This window comes from Heterodontus francisci, chromosome 26 (genome assembly GCF_036365525.1).
Source record: "Heterodontus francisci isolate sHetFra1 chromosome 26, sHetFra1.hap1, whole genome shotgun sequence".
Lineage (NCBI taxonomy): Eukaryota > Metazoa > Chordata > Chondrichthyes > Heterodontiformes > Heterodontidae > Heterodontus > Heterodontus francisci.
In genome coordinates, this window is record NC_090396.1 from 56,044,092 (window position 1) to 56,066,410 (window position 22,319).

The 22,319-nt window shown below is 44.2% G+C and overlaps 1 long non-coding RNA gene across 2 annotated transcripts; it reads right to left on the reverse strand.

Moving 5' to 3' along the window:
- Positions 1-826: 826 nt before the first annotated feature.
- On the reverse strand, positions 827-21,438 carry LOC137384374 (uncharacterized). Of its 2 annotated transcripts, XR_010977577.1 has the most exons (5): positions 21,199-21,438; positions 13,216-13,353; positions 6,790-6,928; positions 4,525-6,537; positions 827-3,367 (listed from the first exon to the last, which is right to left on the reverse strand). It is a non-coding gene; the product is annotated as an uncharacterized lncRNA (long non-coding RNA). The 2 variants fall into 2 exon arrangements; XR_010977576.1 differs by lacking the exon at positions 827-3,367 and having other exon boundaries at positions 4,476-6,537.
- Between the last annotated feature and the right edge of the window lie 881 nt (positions 21,439-22,319).

The following is a 22,319-nucleotide window of genomic DNA, read 5'->3' on the forward strand; positions in this document are numbered from 1 at the left end:
CAAAATCCTGGAACTCCGTTCCTAACAGGACTGTTGGTGTACCTATACCCCAAGGGCTGCAGTGGTTCAAGAAGGCAGCTCAAAACCACCTTTTCAATGGCAATTAGGGATGGGCAACAAATGCTGGCCTAGACAGTGATGCCGACATCCCATGAATAAAGAACTAAAAAAAATTGCATGCAAATGTATTTTAAGCATCTGTTCAGCAATTTAAATTACACTCCCGTTGTGTCGGGGCAGTGACACCACCTTGAAGCTTTCCCGCTGCTGACTAAATCAGGAACCAACATCACGTCGGATTTCCGGCTGGACGCATCTGAAGCTATTCTCCAGCCCCCCATGTCTCCATTCCCGCTCCAAATGGCCTCAAAATTCAGCCCAAGTGGCCTCAGAAAATTCAGCCCTATATGAAGTGAGCGCTAGCTAGTAGATCCATTCTGCCATTTAGGCCTTTTCTTTCTTAAAGGGTTGTCTGCTTGGATTTTGTTTGAATTAAGTTGCTGTAGATGGCGATACAGCAGATAAGAGACAAGCCCATTGGAGTTGAACTGGAGGCACATATAGGCTGGACAGGATAAAGATGGCAAGTTTCCTTCCCCAAAGGACATTTGTGAACTGGTGGGGCTTTTAGGACAGTCAGACAGCATCATGGTCACTTTTACTGCTGTATAAGTCACATAAAGGTTGAAAAGCTTCCATAATTGCATGTTCTTAAATGGGCTGTGCCTAATGTGCATCAATGGTACCTAGATGCCTGAAAACTTAATATTCACACTTGAAAAAGGATTATATGGTATGAGTTTAGTTCATTCGTTGAGCCCTAACATTTGTGCTGATTTGTTTATGCCCACTTCTGAAATCTGATGTGTACTAATGAAATTGGCAGGTAATTTGAGTGAAAATAGACTTTGGCAAAATGGGCACGTGGGTGGGTGTAATTTCGGGTATAGCTTCCTGAATATGCCACCCACAGGAAATTCCATCCCATTGTTTGCCTAGGCCAGGGATTTCATTAGTTGACCCACGGAAACCAACCAACAGCAACTTCAGAAGAAATGAATTCAACTCAACCAGTAGCTCTTACAAGCATCAACAATGCAGAGAAATGTGGAGAATGCCAGGTTCTTATTTGACCATGCTCCAAAGTGATTGTCAGAACCCTGACTGTAATGATGAAGCTTGGTTACATTGGAGAGTTTGAGATTATTGATGACCACAGGGGTGGGAAAATTGATGTCCAGACCTACTGTAACAGGCAACACATTTAGTTCAGTACCTGTATCACCCAATGCATGACTTCCAAGACCAGAATACTTTTGTACTGTCGGTAACAATTGCCATCAATATGTCCCAGCTGCAGTTTCCTTCCTTTAGTCTATTCTAACACTCCTGAAATATCCTCATTCCAGCAATGAGTGTAAACAAGTGGAGATCAGCAGAAACAATTGGGGCTCAAGGAAAGTATCAAACTCGCACCATATAGTCCTTCTTTAAGTATGGAAATTCATGTTTCAAGGCATCTAACTACCATTCATTCAACAACTTGAAGTTACATAGCCCATTTAACTTAGGAAAAGATCCCAAGGCACATCACAGACATAAAGAAAAAAATGGATACCAAGTTAATGAAGGAGATATTACTTGTACGATCCTCAAGAGTATGAATTGGTAACATGCTGAGTGGAATTTTTCCAGAAACTTCCTTGGAAGTGATGTCATAAAACATTTATACCGCAAGTAAAGTTTTTATTTGCCAAAATCATAAATAACATCTCTGAGAGAAGGGTGTGAAGTCATTGGAACCAGTAATTAATCTGTTCAGTAATGTAGCTTGAATTTACAATCATCATAACTTCACCTTCATTCATTAATAACAATATGTTGTGAACAAAATAATTATGGTACAGGGGTCAATTTTAACTTGGCGTGGGATGGTGTGTTGGGGTATGTGGAGGCCCTGAGCTGGGCGGTACATCTGGAGGAAAAGAATGGTGCGAGGCCTGGCTGATTTTAACCGTTGGGCCTCACTTTAATATGGGACATTTACCTCCTGCCCGAAACCGGTGGCAATGACGTCATGGCCAGCATGCAAGACTGAAAGTTGGTATGGAAGCTGGATGTAGCCAGGGACCTTAAGAGATTGTTCCCAACATAAAGTAAGTTCTGGGAAAAGATGGGTTGGTGGTGGTTGCAGAGCTGACTATGTCTTGAGGGAGGAGAGGAAACATCATGGCAGGGTGGTCCGAGGAATACATGTAGGGCCCAGAAGAGCACTCCTGCTCCTCTCGGCCCCATCCATCCAAAAATTTAAATAACCGAACTTAACTTGGCCTCTTCTGGTCACTCTGCTGCTTCCCTGCAGGTTTCTGTGATGGGATTGCCATTTGCCTGGCCTACCTGTCACCCTCAGCATTCCCCAACCACCAGAGTTACAGCTAAACTATCATTGCGGCACCAATGACATAAATGGATTGTGAGTTTTATATCCCACCTGTAGCGGGAGCTTGAAAGTCAATGAAGAAAGACTGGCACCAGATGGGAAAAGAGCGATCTTGGGTGGGTAGGTCAATGCCTGATTTGAGGCCCCCCCCCCCACACAAACTATTCCTGTCCAATGATGGAGGGGTGGGTGGGTGGGGAGTGGTGTGATTTCCAGCCTACTTGTGAAATATAAATCACATTCCAAGCTTCTTACATTCTGTATCCTTTATCTATGTAGTTGCAGATTTGACAGAAACTGAGGGGTATAATTTGCTCTCCCACCTGCCCCAGCCTGGTATGAGAACTTGCTTTATTCTTCAGGCTGTTTGTTGACCATTTGTAAGTTAATAGCATACTTATGTTTCGATAACCACTAGTTTGGAAGATATTCAATCTGAATATGTAGAAATGGCAATCAAACTGCAGTCTCGCTCAATGTGACTGGTGTGGGATGGAAAGATGGATATTTGGATAGCAATAGGCTTTACTCTGTATCTAACCCATAATGTTTCTGATTTGGAAATGCTTGACAATGCCCAAAATGGAATAGTGTTCCAACATTAACAACTCTCACATGAATAGTCCCAAAAATTTCTTCAAAAAGGAAAAAAAGAAATGTGCAGCTCACTGAAGTAAACATTTCCTTTTAATTCAATCATTTGGCAATTCAGTTTTACTTTAAAAAAAAAACACAGGAAACACAAAACAGAAACAGATAGTTCACACAAAGTGAATAAACTTGGAAAATAATCCATTGTGCATAAGTGAGATTTGGCAACTGAGTGAGCGTATTTAGTGATCAGAGTATGGAAAACTGGACAGTTGGGAATCATTTTGTGCTTGGATGAGCATTTTGTACTCCAGGGCTATGCTTGGATCAGGAATCCTAAACAAAAGAGATGAATGGGAAGTCTTTTAGTGTACTGGAATTCTATGCTTGTATCAAATATCACTTGTCTGGAATGGTCTGGAGATGAATTGTGACTGGTTGATATAAAGAGATTCACAATAGGGAGCCAAGACAATGAAAAGCATTTTAGAAGATTTGTAAAGACTTTACTGTGCAACATGGGGATTGAAAACAGCCCACTCTAATTATTAACTACTGGTCCAAACGATCAGCTTGCTTTTAACTCTTAAATTATCCATCATCTTGAAACTTATGCATATATGGTACCCTAGAAAAGTAGCAAAGATGAACCAACAGCCTCAAAAAAGGCTGTAACAGCTCCCAAACAGCTCACTGCTCAAGAGTGGCTCTGATTATAACCCTATGGCATGTGAAAACAAATAGTTACACAGGCTTGTAACTCAAGCTATAGGTATAAACATTCCTTCACTTGTATTGGGCACAAAAAATTATGATTGAAAGCCTGAAGGGAGAAATATAAATGTTGCAATCACAAAATTGGTGCATTTCCAAGTGGTCTAGGTGCTGTCCTGGACAATTTGGAATTTTTATATTGAAGTATTGCATTCTGGGTCCATTTTTACATTTGATAGATTTTTAATCTTAAAAAAACCTAAAGATGTCATGACATTTGGATTTTCATCTTCCCCAAAGATTAGCTCACCAATCACTCTCTATCACTCCTTACCCCAGCTGACAGAGGCACTCTACTCCCTCCAGACTCAATTAACTTACGACCCCATCCAATTCCCCACCCTATCATAGAGACATTCCTCCCCAAACCTTCTTAATTCATCCGACTGACACTCTTCTCTGTTTCCGACCCCCTTTCAATTTAGCCTGGCCATTCTTCCACCTACCATACATTCTTCCTTTGCCCCTTCAATTCACGCTCATACTTTATTCCCCCTTAAGGTTGTTCCTTCCACCTCTTAATTCAAACTGGCATTATTCTTCCCCACCTCCATTCAAATTCGCCATCTTCAGCTTCAGATTCAAATGGTACTCATTTGTCTCTGTGCAGTTCATGCTCATACTCTTCCCCCTCCCACCACCCCCCCACAAAAAGTTAAAGATGAGATGCTCTTCCCCCTTGCCCCAGACTTCAGTTAATGTTGCCACTTTTTTACCACCTTCATTTCATGTGCCATTCCCAGGTTCTCTCTGTTTCTGCCCTTCCCTCTCCTCTTCGTTAAAAAACATGAAAACCTGAAGAGAGAAATACAAATGTTGAAGACACAAAATTGGTGGTATTTTCAGGCAGGTTTCTCCAGAAAATGTTGAACTTTTACTGTTTAAAAAAAGTTATGTATTCTGGTGAGTTTTAAGCATGTTTATACCTCATGCTCTTCATCCTCTTCACATTATTGCAATTTCCTTAGTCTTTCAGAGAGCATCAAAGCTTTGGAATGTCTTACCTCCCTCAGTTTTGCCACCTAAAATCTTTAGGCTTTTAAAACCAAAGCTTGGTGCCTCGCTAATCCTTACTTCCTTACCTCATCTCTTTCTCTTTTCAATCTTGATGATGTTCTGCACAATTGATCTAAGCCCTTCACCTCAGTTTCTCAATGAAGAAAATGTGGCCGCACAAGTGGATAATCAATAGGGTATGTTGAATATTGCTGTAAAAATACAGATTAACTTCTCTGTCAGAAAGACCAAATAACTCACATATACCAAAGGCATGAGCATGTTTATACAGATCTGACTCATAAGATAGATAATCTGCAGATTTTTCTTTTTGTGTATGGTTTAAAATGACTCTCAAAATGCAAACTTAAAGTATAAAATTCAGTTTGGGAAGTTAAAAAAAAATCTAGTTATAAGACAAACATTGCAGTAACAAACGAAATATAAATCAGAGTTCACAACTCAACCACCTCATACTGTAAATCAACAGTATAAGCCAAATGTGATACTTTCTGTTGTTCGATCCATAACAGTTCATCAAATTTAACTAAAAATTAATGCAACAATGTTTTTATATTTGTCGCAGTCTGACAGTCACATTTCACTCATTTGTGTATGTTTAATATTTTTATATATTTTGCAAAAGTTTTCTTATGCCAATAGCTGCACTTTGTGGCATAATTATTGATATGAAGATGATAAGCTACTGATTTTAATTCTAGATTTCCCATCACTTTGTGATTGTCAGAATTCAGTGGAAGTTTCAAGTACAGGGTTGCATAGCAGCTTTTGTAGAGGACTTCACAGATTACACTTTAGTAATCCAATTACCCAGGTTTTGCAGGGGTGACAGCAGCATCAGGTTTGCTAGCTCCTTTAAATTAGGTTCACCTGACTCGAGTACATCTTCACTGGCTCACAAATAGGATCATGTTAATAGTTCTGTCTTCGTGTTCATCTATTTTGCACTGTTTTGTCAACATGTTCCTGTGATGTTCTGTGTATATGTGTGCCTGCCATCCATGACTGGTTACTTAGGCTAAATCAAACAATCTGCAAGCAACATGGGTGACTGACCAGGAGCACAAACTGATGTCTTTTTTTATCCACAATCCTCACCCTATTGATGCTGAGGCCAATTTTAGCCTGGCTGAGGTCAGTTAGTTCAGCACATATTCGGCATTGAATTTTGACACCTTTTTGCTTTATATGACTCAGTTCCAGGCTAAGCAATATGTTCACTAACTGAACCATTGGGAAAGATCACCCTGACTTGAACAAGTTTTTCTGCAGAACAAACTGCATTGCTTTCACCTTGAAAATTTTCACTAACTTGACATTAACACTCAGATGTGGAGGTGCCGTCTATTTCTCCTTGAGGGTTTTTTGTGGTTTTAATTCCTCTTTCAAAAACTTCCTGTAGCAAAAGAGATCATTTTTCACCTGAACAAAACAGCAGTTGTCTTCACAACAATTACCTGTCCCAGAAGGAGATGAGCTTCTTTGTGAAGTTCAAGACCACAGTTCATAGGGAGGACAGGCTTATATAAACGTTGTCATGTCAACAACTGGGTGACAAGAGCTTTAGGGAATATGAGATGAAGTATTATGGTCTACATTCTTGCAAATCTCAGCCTCAGGCAATCTGAAAAGTTGTTTTTTTTCACTGAAACTTTTCTTCTCAGTATTAAAACATGCCTGCATTTAGTTGATTTTACAGCTGGTAGAAAGCATGGCTGTAAATAATAAATGAAGAAGACTTTTAGTAACAATAATGACTTTATGGCAAACAGAATGTTCCTTGCAGGCAGTTACTTGTGTTAAATACTGTGTAACGCATCGCCAATAAATAGCTACCTTAGCAAAACGTTTTCCTATAGTAAATATAATCGATTCAATCCTGTCCGTGCATGAGTTAAATTAACAGGCATGGAAAATTCTTGCATAGTTCAATTAACAGGCATGGAAAATTCTTGCATAGTTCATACCTTTGGTTCATGGTCCAGTAATTCTTGTTTGGCGTGACTGGCACCTCCAAAGTTTGTGGCAAATGGCAACTGTGAATAACCACTGTCGAAGGCAGCACATTTTGTCAAAATATACAGCTTCAACAGGCATCTCCAACCACTAGGGAATGAAGTATCAAAGAAAAAAGTCCTTGTTTATAACTTTTAATATGCACATGCATTAAGGAAATGACCTTCATTATAAATGCAGCATTTATTACTGATAACCAACCTATTGTTTCAATAGGAGACATTTAGATAGCAAAGAGAATAAGCTTTAATAATAATGCTTTTTGCCTAATTATTCACCTTTATAGTGAAATTTTTGTCCTTATTAAAGTGTTGGATGCCATTGCTGGATGATGCAATGCTTTCCGCTTTTTTACATACATGTGAACCTGAGCACAATGCAGTGAACATCAGGAAATTGGGAGGTTTGGAGAGCATGCCTTTAAAGGAAGCTGCCTAATTTTTCTTCCATTTAAATCAATGGAGGAAAACCAGCAAGGCACTTTCAGGTTGTAGGCTTTGATTCTCCCAATTTTCTGACTTTCGCGGCACCCAGGTGATCCATAAGAACATGCGAATTAGGAGCAGGAGAAAGCCAGTGCATCAGGTGTGGACCCAGAATAATCCACCCAATCTCCAGTGTAGATTGTTCGTGGCCAGCATTCTGAAGTTAGGTATAGCACAGGTGCAGAACAAAAGCTCTGTCTACTGGTTCCCAACTATGAGTCTTAATCCCTAAAATCGAAACACTGTTCCTGTTACTGACCCATGAATATTTTACGTTAGGCACACCCGTGATGTCTCTCTGACTGGGATTGCTAAATTAGCTGAAAGCAGATAATTTCATGCAGTGGGCTTCCAATCAACTGCTGCTCAAACCCTTTTAAACTTAGAAGCTTTTAAGGTGGTATAGAGAGAAGAAATCCCTGCATGATCAGTGTGGATCCCAATGCTGAAATAGCAATAATGAACCCACTCCCAGTCACCTATCAATTCCATTTTTTGCCAAATAAGATGCCTATCATTTTTGTGATTTGGAATTTATAAGCATTTTGAATGCGGTAACAAATCATCATCACCAAAACAGGGCATGCATGTATCAAATTCATTTATGATGTTTTACATGCAAATCAGTGAAGTAATTACCATAAATATAAATGATGTCCTGCCAAATAGATTTCAAAAAATCAAGAATTAATATGAAGGCAGGTTGGGTAGATATTGCACCTGTTTTGGAGCATAAAACAGGGGCAAAGTACACTAATTTAGCAGTAGGGCAACCCGCGCCTAATTACACAGACTTTGGTCACAGAGCTAAATTAGTGAGGCAGAATGTTTAGGCATTCCGGTGGATTTCTAAGACAGGCGTTAGCTCCCTTGAATATGCTCAATGGGGGCATAATGCCTAAAAAAGGACTCCTGTGTAAAATCAGTTGACAATGAGCTGATCTTGTGTTGGGTCTGTCTCACTCAGAATTCTTCAGCAGCCCCTGAATTCACCAGTGAAAAGTTAGTATTCAATTTTTTAACAAAATGTTTTTGTGAAGCCACGAGGAGCAACAGTGCAGTCCTGACTCCGCAGATGTCACTTTTGCTCCTCCCTGCAAATCTCTAAGCATCAGGTCAAACATGGGCAAGGCAACCACCTGCTGATTGCCATCTACCACCCTCCCTCAGCTGATGAATCAGTACTCCTCCATGTTGGACACTATTTGGAAGAAGCACTGAGAATAGCAAGGACACAAAATGTACTCTGGGTGGGGGAACAAAGCCCATCATCAAGAGTGCCTTGGAACACCATTACTGACCAAGCTGGCTGAGCCCTGAAATCTTGCAGTAAGTTGTGAGGGAACAAGAGAAAAACCCACTTGACCTTTTCCTCACAAATCTAGCTGTCACAGATGCATCTGTCCATCACAGTATCCATGGGAGTAATCACTGCACAGTTCTTGTGGAGGCAAAACCCTGTCTTCAAGCTGAGGACACCCTCCATCATATATGGAACTTTTGTTTGTTTGTTGGTGTCATCATCTTCCCAGAAGGTTGACTGTCATGGATCTCCAACTCTGTCTGTCCTGTGCTGTCCTTATACATTCTGCATAGGTCAACTGCATCCAGTCCATTATATCTGTCATCCATTTTCTTTTCTGCTTCTATCTCCTACGTTTTCCATCGATCTTTCCTTCCAATAATTGACTCTGTCTACCTTCTACTCTAATGATGTGACCTAAATATTGTTTCTTTCTCTCTTTGATGTTATGCACTAATTTTCTCTTTTTTCCCAGCCATTTCCAGCACTACCTCATTAGTCTTTCTGTCTTTGTAGGATATGTGGAACATCCTCCGATATATTCACATCTCGACTGCATTCAGTTTATCAATAGTCTCTTTATTTGTTGTTCATGTCTCCGAGGCATATAACATAGATGACGTGTGGCACTATCACCGTGCTAAATGGGATTAATTCAGATCTAGCAGCTCAAAACTGGGAATCCATGAGCTGCTGTGGGCCATCAGCAGCGGAATTGTATTCAACCACAATCTATTACCTCATGGCCCTGCAGATCCCTCACTCGACCAATTACCATCAAACGAGGTGACCAAACCTAGCTCAATGAGGAATGTAGGAGAGAACGCCAGGTGCAGCACCAAGCATACCAAAAATGAGGTTCCAACCTGGTGAAGGTGCATCATAGGACTATATGCACGCTAAACAGTGGAAGCAGCATGTGATAGACAGAGCTAAGTGATCCACAATCAGTGGATTAGATCAAAGCTCTGCAATCCTGCCACATTCAGTCATGAATGGTGGTGGACAATTAAACAACTAACAGAAGGGGGAGGCTCCATGAACATACTCATCCTCAATGATGAGAAAGCCCAGCACGTGAGTTCAAGAGACAAAGCTGAAATGTTTGAGTGGATGATACATGTTGTCCTCCAGCTGCGGTCCCCAGAATCATAGAAGTCAGTTTTCAGCCAATTCAATTCCCTCCACAGTGATATCGAGAAATGCCTGATAGCACGAGATACAGCAAAGGCTATGGGCCCCTCCAACGTCCTGTCTATAATGCTGAAGACTTATGCTCCACAACTAGTCCAGCCTCTAGCTAAGCTGCTCGAGTACTGCTCCAACACTGGCATTTACTCGACAAAATGGAAAATTGCCCAGGTTCGTTCTGTCCTCAAAAAGCAGGGCAAATCCAATCCAGTCAATTACTGGCCCATCAATCTACTCTCAATACTGCAGATAATGGCGTTATGAAAATGTGCTTTATGTTGAATGATAATTTTTAATCCACCGGCTGGAAACCCGAATTGAAATTTTTTTAAAAACAGAGACTAAAGATGGCTACCTCAATTTGCATCACTGTACCTCCCACATTCCAAACCAATGAGATGCATACAGCATGTTGTCAAAGACCCATCAAGGGCAATGACCTGGGCAATCTGAGTGAACCACATATCCTGTTCCCATTAACAAGGCATCAGGGCCATCACCTGAGGTACTCAACTAGTAGAGATGAACCACTCAACCTAATCACTTGAACAATGGGACCCTACCTGTGAGAAAAGGATTCCTAGGCTTAGACTAATTAAGTTTAAAGAGGGAATACACTAGTAAAAAACAATGCTTGAATCATTGGGTGATGGTCATGTGACAGGCCCACCCTGCATGTGCTTAAGCTTCTGTTTTCTCTGCAGTAAAGAGACAAGCAGCTAGACGCTGATGAGAGAAGACCCAAGTGGGGTCCTTCCTACCTTTTTCTCTTTCCAACCCACCTTGCAAGCTTAGAACCCTGTTTGCTAACCGTGACCACCCAGGGGTGCCCCTGCTGCAGACAGAGACTCCCTGAAGGAAATCAACTCTGCACTACTGTCTCCATGAGGACAGCCAAATGAGCCATCCACATCTTCAAATCAGATGTCTCAGGACCACCAAAGTCAGCCTGAATCCAGCCGAGTCACCAACCTGCACAGACTTTTATTTCTCTGGGCTCGAATTTGACCAATTTTTAAAAATTCTTTCATGGGGTGCGGGTGTCACTGGCAAGGCCAGCATTTGTTGCCCATCAACTGAACAGCTTGCGAGAGCATTTCAAAGCCAACCACATTGCTGTGGGTCTGGAGTCAGACCAGGTAATGTCCTAAAGGACATTAATGAACCAGATGGGTTTTTACAACAATGGTTTTATGGTCACCATTAGACTGGCATTTAATTCTAGATTTTTTAATTAATTGAATTCAAATTTCACCATCTACTGTGGTGGGATTTGAACCCATGCCCCCAGAGCTTTAGCCCAGGTGTCTGGATTACTAATCCAGTGACATTACCACTGCACTACCACCTTCCCGAAATATATCCATCCTCACTCTGTAACTTATTTGTGTGCATATATGCACAGGAGCAGGCCATTCAGCCCTCCAAGCCTGCGCCGATCTTGATGCCTGTCTAAACGAAAACCTTCTGCACTTCCGGGGACCGTATCCCTCTATTCCCATCCTATTCATGTATTTGTCAAGATGCCTCTTAAACGTCGCTATTGTACCTGCTTCCACCACCTTCCCCGGCAGCAAGTTCCAGGCACTCACCACCCTCTGTGTAAAGAACTTGCCTCGCACATCCCCTGTAAACTTTGCCCCTCTCACCGTAAACCTATGTCCCCTAGTAACTGACTCTTCCACCCTGGGAAAAAGCTTCTGACTATCCACTCTGTCCATGCCACTCATAACTTTGTAAACCTCTATCATGTCGCCCCTCCACCTCCGTCGTTCCAGTGAAAACAATCCGAGTTTATCCAACCTCTCCTCATAGCTAATGCCCTCCAGACCAGGCAACATCCTGGTAAACCTCTTCTGTACCCTCTCCAAAGCCTCCATGTCCTTCTGGTAGTGTGGCGACCAGAATTGCACGCAATATTCTAAGTGTGGCCTAACTATGCTTCTGTACAGCTGCAACATGACTTGCCAATTTTTATACTCTATGCCCCGACCAATGAAGGCAAGCATGCCATATGCCTTCTTGACTACCTTATCCACCTGCGTTGCCACTTTTCAGTGACCTGTGGACCTGTACGCCCAAATCTCTCTGCTTGTCAATACTCCTAAGGGTTCTGCCATTTACTGTATACTTCCCACCTGTATTAGATCTTCCAAAATGCATTACCTCACATTTGTCCGGATTAAATTCCATCTGCCATTTCTCCACCCAAGTCTCCAACCGATCTACATGCTGCTGTATCCTCGGACAATCCTCATCATTATCCGCAACTCCACCAAGCTTTGTGTCGTCCGCAAACTTACTAATCAGACCAGCTACATTTTCCTCCAAATCATTTATATATAATACAAACAGCAAAGGTCCCAACACTTATCCCTGCGTAACACCACTAGTCATAGCCCTCCATTCAGAAAAGCACCCTTCCACTGCTACCCTCTGTCTTCTATGACAGAGCCAGTTCTGTATCCATCTTACCAGCTCACCTCTGATCCCGTGTGACTTCACCTTTTGTACCAGTCTGCCATGAGGGATCTTGTCAAAGGCTTTACTGAAGTCCATAGAGACAACATCCACTGCCCTTCCTTCATCAATCATCTTCGTCACTTCCTCAAAAAACTCAATCAAGTTAGTGAGACACGACCTCCCCTTCACAAAACCATGCTGCCTCTCGCTAATAAGTTCATTTGTTTCCAAATGGCAGTAAATCCTGTCCCGAATAACCCTCTCTAATAATTTCCCTACCACTGACGTAAGGCTCACCGGTTTATAATTTCCTGGATTATCCTTGCTACCCTTCTTAAACAAAGGAACAACATTGGCTATTCTCCAGCCCTTTGGGACCTCACCTGTAGCCAATGAGGATACAAAGATTTCTGTCAAGGCCCCAACAATTTCTTCCCTTGCCTCCCTCAGTATTCTAGGGTAGATCCCATCAGGCCCCGGGGACTTAGCTACCTTAATGCTTTGCAAGATGCCTAACACCTCCTCCTTTTGTGTGTGTGTGAGAAAGTTGGAGCATATTTTTATTATTTTACTTAGATCAGTTTAAGTGTAATAAAGCAAATCTCTTTGTTAAACTCCAAAAAACCTTTCCAGTTGGTTCTTTTTATGACCACAGCACATAAACAGTTAAACATTCACTGAATTGGCAAGTATATCATTTTCAAAAAAGTAAACCTGTTGTGGTCAAACAAGGAGAGGGGAACCATTTGGCTCCTCCTCACCTGATCGTAACACGGGAAATCTAAAACAAAAACAGAAAATGCTGGATATACTCAGCAGTCAGGCAGCTTCTGTGGAGAGAAACAGGGTTAACAGGTTGAATTTTCCTGACCCCGTGTCAATGAGGTTGGAGGCAGAGCCGGGGAATAATGAAGAAACATGACAGGATGGCTCACCTACGCATTTCTGCCTCCGGGGTCATTCCCAGGGACAGGCAGTGAACCAGATCTGCTGCTTGCTCCAGGAGACGGACAACCAATTAGAGGCATTTGAGGTAAAAACAGAAAGTGCTGGAAATAGCACTTTAACAGCATCTGCAGAGAGAGAAACAGAGTTAACGGTTCAGATCTGTGACCTTTCATCAGACTTGCTTAGGGGCTATTTTGTGATGGTGCTGATATTTTCCCGCCGACTAAGCTGCCTCCCCCACCATGTGTGGAGGCTACCAGCTCATGGGAGGCAGCCTCTCGGCGGCAGGCCAGGTGGCCCTCGGAGCTGGAGGCTCCATGCCCCAACGATAGGGTCGCATGATCAAAGGCCACAATCTCGTCTGTCACTACTCCTTCTCTTCCAGGTCAGACCTGACTCAGGATGACTCAGCTTTAGCATTGCTGAGAAGTGAGTCACTTGCAGTGACGCTGATAAATATACTCATCATTTATCCACACACCTTTGCTCAAGTGAATTAAAATAAAATTTGGACAGGAATCTTAAGTAACTATTTTCCTGCAATAGAATATGAACATTATGTAATAGGACAAAATCCAGTGCAGAAATTGCACCTGGCATGGATTTTTTGGGCTGTCATGGAATGGTGTGAGTTACATACATGTGTGATGATTGTTTTTCTGGTTGACTGCAAGGAGTACATTTCTGTCTTCCCTGCATCAAGCAAAGTGAATCCTCTGCCCATTATAGAATACGTCTGATTTTCAAACCATTAAAATCAATGGAACAAAAGCAGGGGGGATCTATAATGGGTGCTCCACCAGATTACCTGAGGTTTTATAATGGTCCCTGTTGATTGGAAAGTAGCAAATGCAATTCTGCCAATCAAGAAAGTAGGGAGAGAGAAAACAAGGAACTACAGATTAGGTAGCCTGATATCAGTAGTGGGCTAAATAATACACTATTATTAAGGACGTCAAAACAGGCACTTGGAATCTCACGTTGTGATTAGGCAAAACCAACGCAGTTGTAGGTAAAGGAAATTGTGTTTGACAAATCTGATGGAGTTTTTTGAGCCTGTAACTAGTAGGGTAGATAAGGGGGAACTTGTGGATGTCGTATATTTGGATTTTCAGATGCCACAGAAGAGGTTGTTACACAAGATTATGGCTCATGAGATTTGGGGTAATATATTAGCATGAGCTGAGGATAAATAAATGGACAGAAGCCAGAGATTAGGAAAAAATAGGTAATTTTCAAGATGGCAGCGTGTAACTGGAGGAGTGCTGCACAGATCAATGCTCAGGCCTCAGTTATTTACAATATATATCAATGACTTGAATGAGAGGGCTGAGTGTAATATATCCAAATTGGCTGATGGTATAAAGCTATGTGGGAAAGTTAGTTGTGAGGAGAAAGCAAAGGGATGATTGGGCAAAAAGGTGCCAGATGGAGTCGATTGTGCAGAAGTATGAAATTGGCCACTTGGGTAGGACGAATGGAAATAAGAATATTTTCTAAAAACTGTAACACTAGTAAATGTTGGTATTCAGAGGAATTTGGGTGTCCTTGTACACAAATCACAGAAAGTTAACATGCAAGTAAAGAGGAAGGCAAATGGTATGTTAGACCACACTGGTGTACGGTGTACAGTTTTGGTCTACTTACCTAAGGAAGGATAATACTTGCCTTTGAGGGGGTGCAACAAAGGTTCACGAGATTAATCCCTGTAATGAGAGTGCTGTCCTATGAGGAGAGGTTGAGTAGAATGGGCCTATATTTTCTGGAGTTCAGAAGAATGAAAGATGATCTCATTGAAATGTATGAAATTCTGAGAGGGTGTTTCCCCTGACTCCAGAGTCTAGACCTAGGGGTCATAGTCTTAGGATAATGGGTTGGCCATTGACTGAGATGAGAAGAAATTTCTTCACTCAGGGCGTTGTGAATCTTTGGAATTCTCTACTTCAAAGGGCTGTGGATGCTCAGCCAATGAATATATTCATGGTTGAGATCAATCCATATTTGGGCACTAAGGGAATCAAAGGATATGAGGATAGGATGGAAAGTGGGGTTAATATAGAGGATCAGCCATAATCTTACTGAATGGAGGAGCAGGCTCATGGGGCTGTATGACCTACTGCTGCTCCTATTTCTTATGGGTACGCCATCAGATTACCATCCTCGCAGTGGATGAAAATCTAATCCCACAAATGTAAAAGATAGATGTCAATGTTTATTCCAAAAGTACAACCTTCATTCTTTCTCCCTTTCTACCAGTTTTTCTTCCATGACGACATTGACACCTTACTGGGTTTCCGTGCCACAAATGCCGGACACCCTCCAGTACCACAATTATGTGGCATTCTTTAGTTGTGTACCTAGGCAGGGAGTATAGTCGACTTGATGGGGGGAAGGAAGGTATCACAGCTGATCTTGTCCTCGCCCAATTTCCATATGCCTGTCCTTTCAGCAAGAATTGCTCCACAGCGATCAGGAGTGGGAAACCTGACAGATATTCTCCTTTCTAACCTGGGAAACTGAAGTCAGTGGTAGTGCCCCTACTGCAAGCCCAGCTCATATCAAATAACTCAACACAAACTGGAGGTCAAACCGTCTGTCTGTATGGCCAGGATTTTACCAGCAGCAACAAAGTCCCGATGTCAGGACTCAAAGTGGGTTGGTGGAAGCGGAAGCGTGATATTCTCAGGGAAATCCAATTAACGGCCGGCAGCGTGGGAGCCGTCCAGTTAGGAGGTGCAGTGGGAGGAAGTATTGGCTGAGGCAAGGCTGGTTCCGTCGTTAAAAGGCAGCCAGCAGTACTTTTAAAGGCAACAGTCGTGGAGCGAAGAGTGAGGGAGCCCTGGAAACTGCAGAGATAATGACATGGCAGAAAGCAGAGCAAGGGTGGCACCCAGGTTCACTGATGCCTCCTTGGAGATGCTCCTCCAGGATGCATGGGCTCGGAGGGAAGTCCTGTTCCTTCAGGACGGCAGGAGGAGACCGGCACGGATAGAGATAGCAGAGAAGGTGAGCAGCTGTGGGGTGGTCCCATATACTCGGCTGCAGAGTCCAAAGCAGATCAATGACCCGGCATATCCCCCACTCTACCAATACCATCAAGCCAGGAGACCAATCCTGGTTCAATGAAGAGTGCAGGAGGGCATGCCAGGAGCAGCACCAGGCATGCCTCAAAATAAGGTGTCAACCTGGTGAAGCTACAACCCAGGACTACATACATGCCAAACTGCATAAGCAGCATGCAATAGACAGAGCTAATCGATCCCATAACCAACGGATCAGATCTAAGCTCTGTAGTCCTACCACATCCAGTCCTGAATGGTGGTGGACAATTAATCAACTAACTGGAGGAAGTGGCTCCACAAATATCCCCATCCTCAATGATGGGGGAGCCCAGCACATCAGTGTGAAAGATAAGGCAGAAGCATTTGCAGCAATCTTCAGCCAGAAGTGCCGAGTTGATGATCCATCTTGGCCCCCTCCTGAAGTCCCCAGCATTACGGATGCCAGACTTCAGCCAATTCGCTTCACTCCTCGTGATATCAAGAAACGACTGAAGGCACTGGATACTGCAAAGGCTATGGGTCCTGAAAATATGCCGGCAATAGTACTGAAGACCTGTGCTCCAGAACTTGCTGCACCCCTAGCCAAGCTGTTCCAATATAGCTATGACACTGGCATCTAACCGGCAATATGGAAAATTGCCCAGGTATGTCCTGTACACAAAAAGTAGGACAAGTCCAACCCAGCCAATTACCGCCCCATCAGCCTACTCTCAATGATCAGTAAAGTGATGGAAGGTGTCATCAACAGTGCCATCAAGCAGCACTTGCTTAGCAATAACCTGCTCAGTGATGCTCAGTTTGGGTACCGCCAGGGCCACTCAGTTCCTGACCTCATTACAGCCTTGGTTCAAACATGGACAAAAGAGCTGAACTCAAGAGGTGAGGTGAGAGTGACTGCCCTTGACATCAAGGCAGCATTTGACCGAGTATGGCATCAAGGAGCCCTCGCAAAACTGAGGTCAATGGGAATCAGCGGGAAAACTCTCTTCTGGTTGAAGTCATACCTAGTGCAAAGGAATATGGCTGTGGTCGTTGGAGGTCAATCATCTCAGCTCCAGGACATCACTGCAGGAGTTCCTCAGGGTAGTGTCCCATGCCCAACCATCTTCAGCTGCTTCATCAATGACCTTCCTTCAATCATAAGGTCAGAAGTGGGGATGTTTGCTGATGATTGCACAATGTTCAGCACCGTTCACGACTCCTTACATACTGAAGCAGTCTGGGTAAAAATGCAGCAAGACCTGGACAATATCCAGGCTTGGGCTGATAAGTGGCAAGTAACATTTGCGCCACACAAGTGCCAGGCAATGACCATCCCCAACACGGGAGAATCTAACCATCTCCCCATGACATGCAATGGCATTACCATCACTGAATCCCCCACTACCAACATCCTAGGGGCTACCATTGACCAGAAACTGAACTGGGGTAGCCATATAAATACCGTGGCTACAAGAGCAGGTCAGAGGCTAGGAATCCTGCGGCAAGTAACTCCCCAAAGCCTGTCCACCATCTACAAGGCACCATCTACAAGATACACTGCACCACAGAAAGATTCCTTCAGTTATTTATAGACGCAAGGTTCCTGGGAAGCTGTCACGACGCCTACATTCTAAGGCAGTCCCAGGTGCCTGACCATTACAGGACCCCGCGCACCTTCAAGGATGGATACTGAGTGATGGCTACCCACTGAAGAGATAGTTATGCCTGTGCGGAATCCAAGCACAGATGCAGAGGAGAGATGACTAGAGTGACCATTGGAAAGCTATAGGGCTTCTGAAAATGCAGTTCAGACGCCTGGCTAGATCTAGTGGAACCCTTCAGTATGCCCCAGCAAAGGTCTTGCGTATTGTTGTGGTGTGCTGTGTGCTACACCACCTGGTGGTACAGAAGAGAGAATCTTGGAACAACGAGGATATCCTGGAGCACAATGCCTCCTCCAAGGATGAGGATTGGAGGTGGGTGGTAAGCAGGCGCAAAATGATGAAGACCCTAGAGATCACAAGCAATGGGATACACACAAGGAAGGCTCGCAACTCACTAATACAGACATGTTTCTCATGAGCCTTCCTTACAGAATCATTCAATTAAATAAATCTTCCATCTTCGAAAGCCCTGTTGCCCTTTCCTTGAATGAGCTCACCATCTTCCTGGACCCATCTTCACATGAGGCAATGGCATGGGAAATGCATTGATCTCACCCTGTGTGCGACTTCCCATCACACGAGAGCCTTCCATCTCTCAAAGGCCCAGTCGTCTATAAATAACTGAAGGAATCTATCTGTGGTGCAGCGTATCAGAATTCATTACAGACAAATGAACAGCAAGGTGACATCTAAATCCATAATCGAAACCAGTGAAACCCCAGTGGACCTAGGTGAACTTTCTCATGCTGCTACCTGGTATTTCCCCCTTCGCTGTCAGCTGAGGTGAAGGCAGTCTGCTGACCTTTCTGCTCCATGGCAGTCGTCCTCTGGTTGCCTGAGGCCTTGTGGGCCCAGGTTGGAGGCCTCATGCACGGGTGCAGGTGCCACCTTTGTCATCGCGGCTTACTGAGGCAATGGTGTCACTGTCAGAGGGGCTGAGGACCCGCTGTCCATGCTAGGAGCACCCTGAGAGGAGTCCCCAGAGACCTCAGACAGCCACTCCTCTTCCTTTTCAGGGCACACCTGTCCCTCCCTCTCACCCAAGGAGTTTGCAGACTTGGCTGTGACTCCAGCCGTCTCGCTTCCCCTCTTGTCCACAGATCTCATGGAGGAGATGCTGGCACACAGGTCTGAGCGCAGCTCCAGCATCCACTAGATGGTTTGCTGGATGTGGCTCTCCATGAGGATTGCCACTCTCTCAATGGAGGGAGACATGCGTGCACATGCCAGAGTCACGGCTGCTCTCGTGGCCTGGATGGACTCCTCCATTGTTCGCTCATGGGTGTACATAGCCTCTGGAAGCTCTGCCAGATGTTCATGCACCTCATGCTGTAGCTCCAACTTGTTGATGACTCCAGAGGTACGCCATCAGCCGGAAGCTTCTCCAATCTCATACTCATCTTTAGTCACATTTATGGCTGCAAGTTTAATATTATGCACTGCATTCACCTTCCAGATTGCATCAGGTCACTTTTTTTTTATTCATTCATGGGATGTGGGCGTCACTGGCCAGGCCAGCATTTATTGCCCATCCCTAATTGCCCTGGAGAAGGTGGTGGTGAGCTGCCTTCTTGAACCGCTGCAGTCCATGTGGGGTAGGTACACCCACAGTGCTGTTAGGAAGGGAGTTCCAGTATTTTCACCCAGCGACAGTGAAGGAACGGCGATATCGTTCCAAGTCAGGATGGTGTGTGACTTGGAGGGGTACTTACAGGTAGTGATGTTCCCATGCATCTGCTGCTCTTGTCCTTCGAGGTGCCAGAGGTCGTGGGTTTGGAAGGTGCTGTCTAAGGAGCCTTGGTGCATTGCTGCATTGCATCTTGTAGATGGTACACACTGCTGCCACTGTGCGTCAGTGGTGGAGGGAGTGAATGTTAGTGGATGGTGTGCCAAGCAAGCGGGCAGCTTTGTCCTGGATGGTGTCGAGCTTCTTGAGTGTTGTTGGAGCTGCACTCATCCAGGCAAGTGGAGAGTATTCCATCACACTCCTGACAAATGAACAGCAAGGTGACATCTAAATCCATAATCAAAACCAGTGAAACCCAAGTGGACCTTGGTGAACTTTCTCATGCACTTGCGGGTGCTGCTACCTAGTATTTCCCCCTTCGCTGTCAGCTGAGGTGAAGGCAGTCTGCTGACCTTTCTGCTCCATGGCTTTCAATGCCCGTGGCAGTCGTCCTCTGGTTGTCTGAGGCCTTGTGGGCCCAGGTTGGAGGCCTCATGCACGGGTCCAGGTGCCACCTTTGTCATCGCAGCTTCCTAAGGCAATGGTGTCACTGTCAGAGGGGCTGAGGACCCACTGCCCATGGAACCTTGCACACACCTGAAGGATTTGTTTGCGAAGGTTGCAGACCAGTTGTACATTAAGCGTGTGGAAACCCTTCCTGCTGATGAGGTCCGCTGCCTGGTCTGTGGGAACCTTGATGGCTGCATGCGTGCAGTTGATGACACCCTGCACCTGGAGGAATCCTGCGATGGCCCCTACTGATTCAGCGATAAGCTGCAGACTAGGAGATCCCACATATATCTTCAGAAGATCCCTGGAATGATCCTGAGGCATAGAAATTCAGCGCCACAGTGACCTCCAACGTCACAGGCAACGGGTGGCCACCACTTTCCATTAGGCTCGCTTCTCCTCCAGCATGGCACACAGTTCGGTGACCACCTGCCTGGAGAGGTACAGTCTTCGGTGACACTGCTGCTCTGACATTTGAGGAAGCTGAGCCTCTGGTGGGTACCGTCTGCTGCACACAAGAGGCTGGTTGCATGCCTTTCTATGTCCTCCTTGTCCGTTCCCCCTTCTCGCCTCATGAACCTGGTACCCCTCTGGGTGCTGCTGCCCTGCTCCCGGTGGCTGCAGCTCTTTCCCTCTCTGATGCTCTTCCTCACTGGAGGTCTCGAGGCCTGACTGAATGAGTCCCATAGCAGATTGCTGCAATTGATTCTCAGGGCCTCCCACCCTCCCTTACTCTGTACAAACAAGTCAGAGAGGAAGTTCAACTGGAATGTCTCTGCTGTGCCAGCCAAGCCCGGCTTGCCTCCAGGTTGCTATTGCCACTGTCTACTCAGTTTCACCCTCTCTGCAATGCCACGCTACCTCTCACAGTGGCTACCAACTGCAGCCAAGACTGACCTTTCACTGAGCTTCTGCCTCCTTACAGCTGGCGAGGCTCTGAAGCTCCATTGCTCTCATGCAACCCTTGCAAAATGGGAAAACGCCAGTAAAATCATAATTAATTGCCTGTTTAACAGGCTTAATTACCTTCCCACTGCCTTCAAGCACAGCCTCCTTCCGCCAGCCAGGCTGCCTCTGGCAGTATCCCCTAGTGTTGTAAGCACGTCAGGCTTCCCTCACGATGCCATTCACCGCTATTTTCCCATCCCTCATGCCTCCTCGGCCACCTCCAATGCACTGGTAAAATCCCGGTTTATGTCTCAGCTGCTCACTGCCTTAACCAGCCAAGCCACTGGGGAGCACAGAGCTATATTTGTCTGTCTTTATTACTGTATAATTGTTGGTAGTTGTGGGTGAAATAATGTATTTGAAAGGCTGGACTGAAACAAACTGACTAAAAATGAATCTAAAGTTCATCCTGACTGAAGCAAACTGTTAATCATATCAGTTAGGAATGCAATTGAAAAGGACTAATGCTCCTCTATTAAGTTAGACATTTACCTTTTCATTTCTCTGTCAATAAAGAATAAGATGTGGTAGTGCTAGTGTTAATAATTTAAGATAAAGTTAAATCTCTTTGCCAGAGACATTATTAATACAGATGAAAGTTGTTGCCATTTCCCCTGCTTTTCATTCTCTTGCTCTTTTTTGCACTCCGAAGCAGCTTTTATTCTGCCTCTACCTGTTCTTTTATTCTCCCCTAAGGCAGGGTGTGATGAAATGAGTGCAACAACAATTGCCCAGACCTGTTTAGAAATGATTTGCAGCACATAGCTCCCTGCGTTCTCAGTCAAATGAAGTTACCAGTTGTCACCCATAAATCAATGTGGTTTTATTTTTTTCCATTGTGGATAGTTAAAGTCTACCTAGATTTTGGCAGGTTATGAGGGTACTACTTACATACCCTCCAACACTGCACATTTAGATAGGTGAGTCATAATAAGGTTCAGATCCACCTCTAGATGAACTATTCATATCCTTCTGCCACCATTTATTAAATAAAAGAAGTGCTGCTTTAGTAATTTGTCAGAATACTGCAACAATTCACCATGGGGATTTTGAACCTATTGATGAAGGTTAGTTGTTTCTAATAAAATGTCTGACCAACAGAGTTTGGGCATGTACCATGTGAAGATTTTTGGTGACTGTAATTAAACCACAGACCTCCCGCCCGTCCCCCCACCACATCAGAGGTGTGCAAGAGTTCT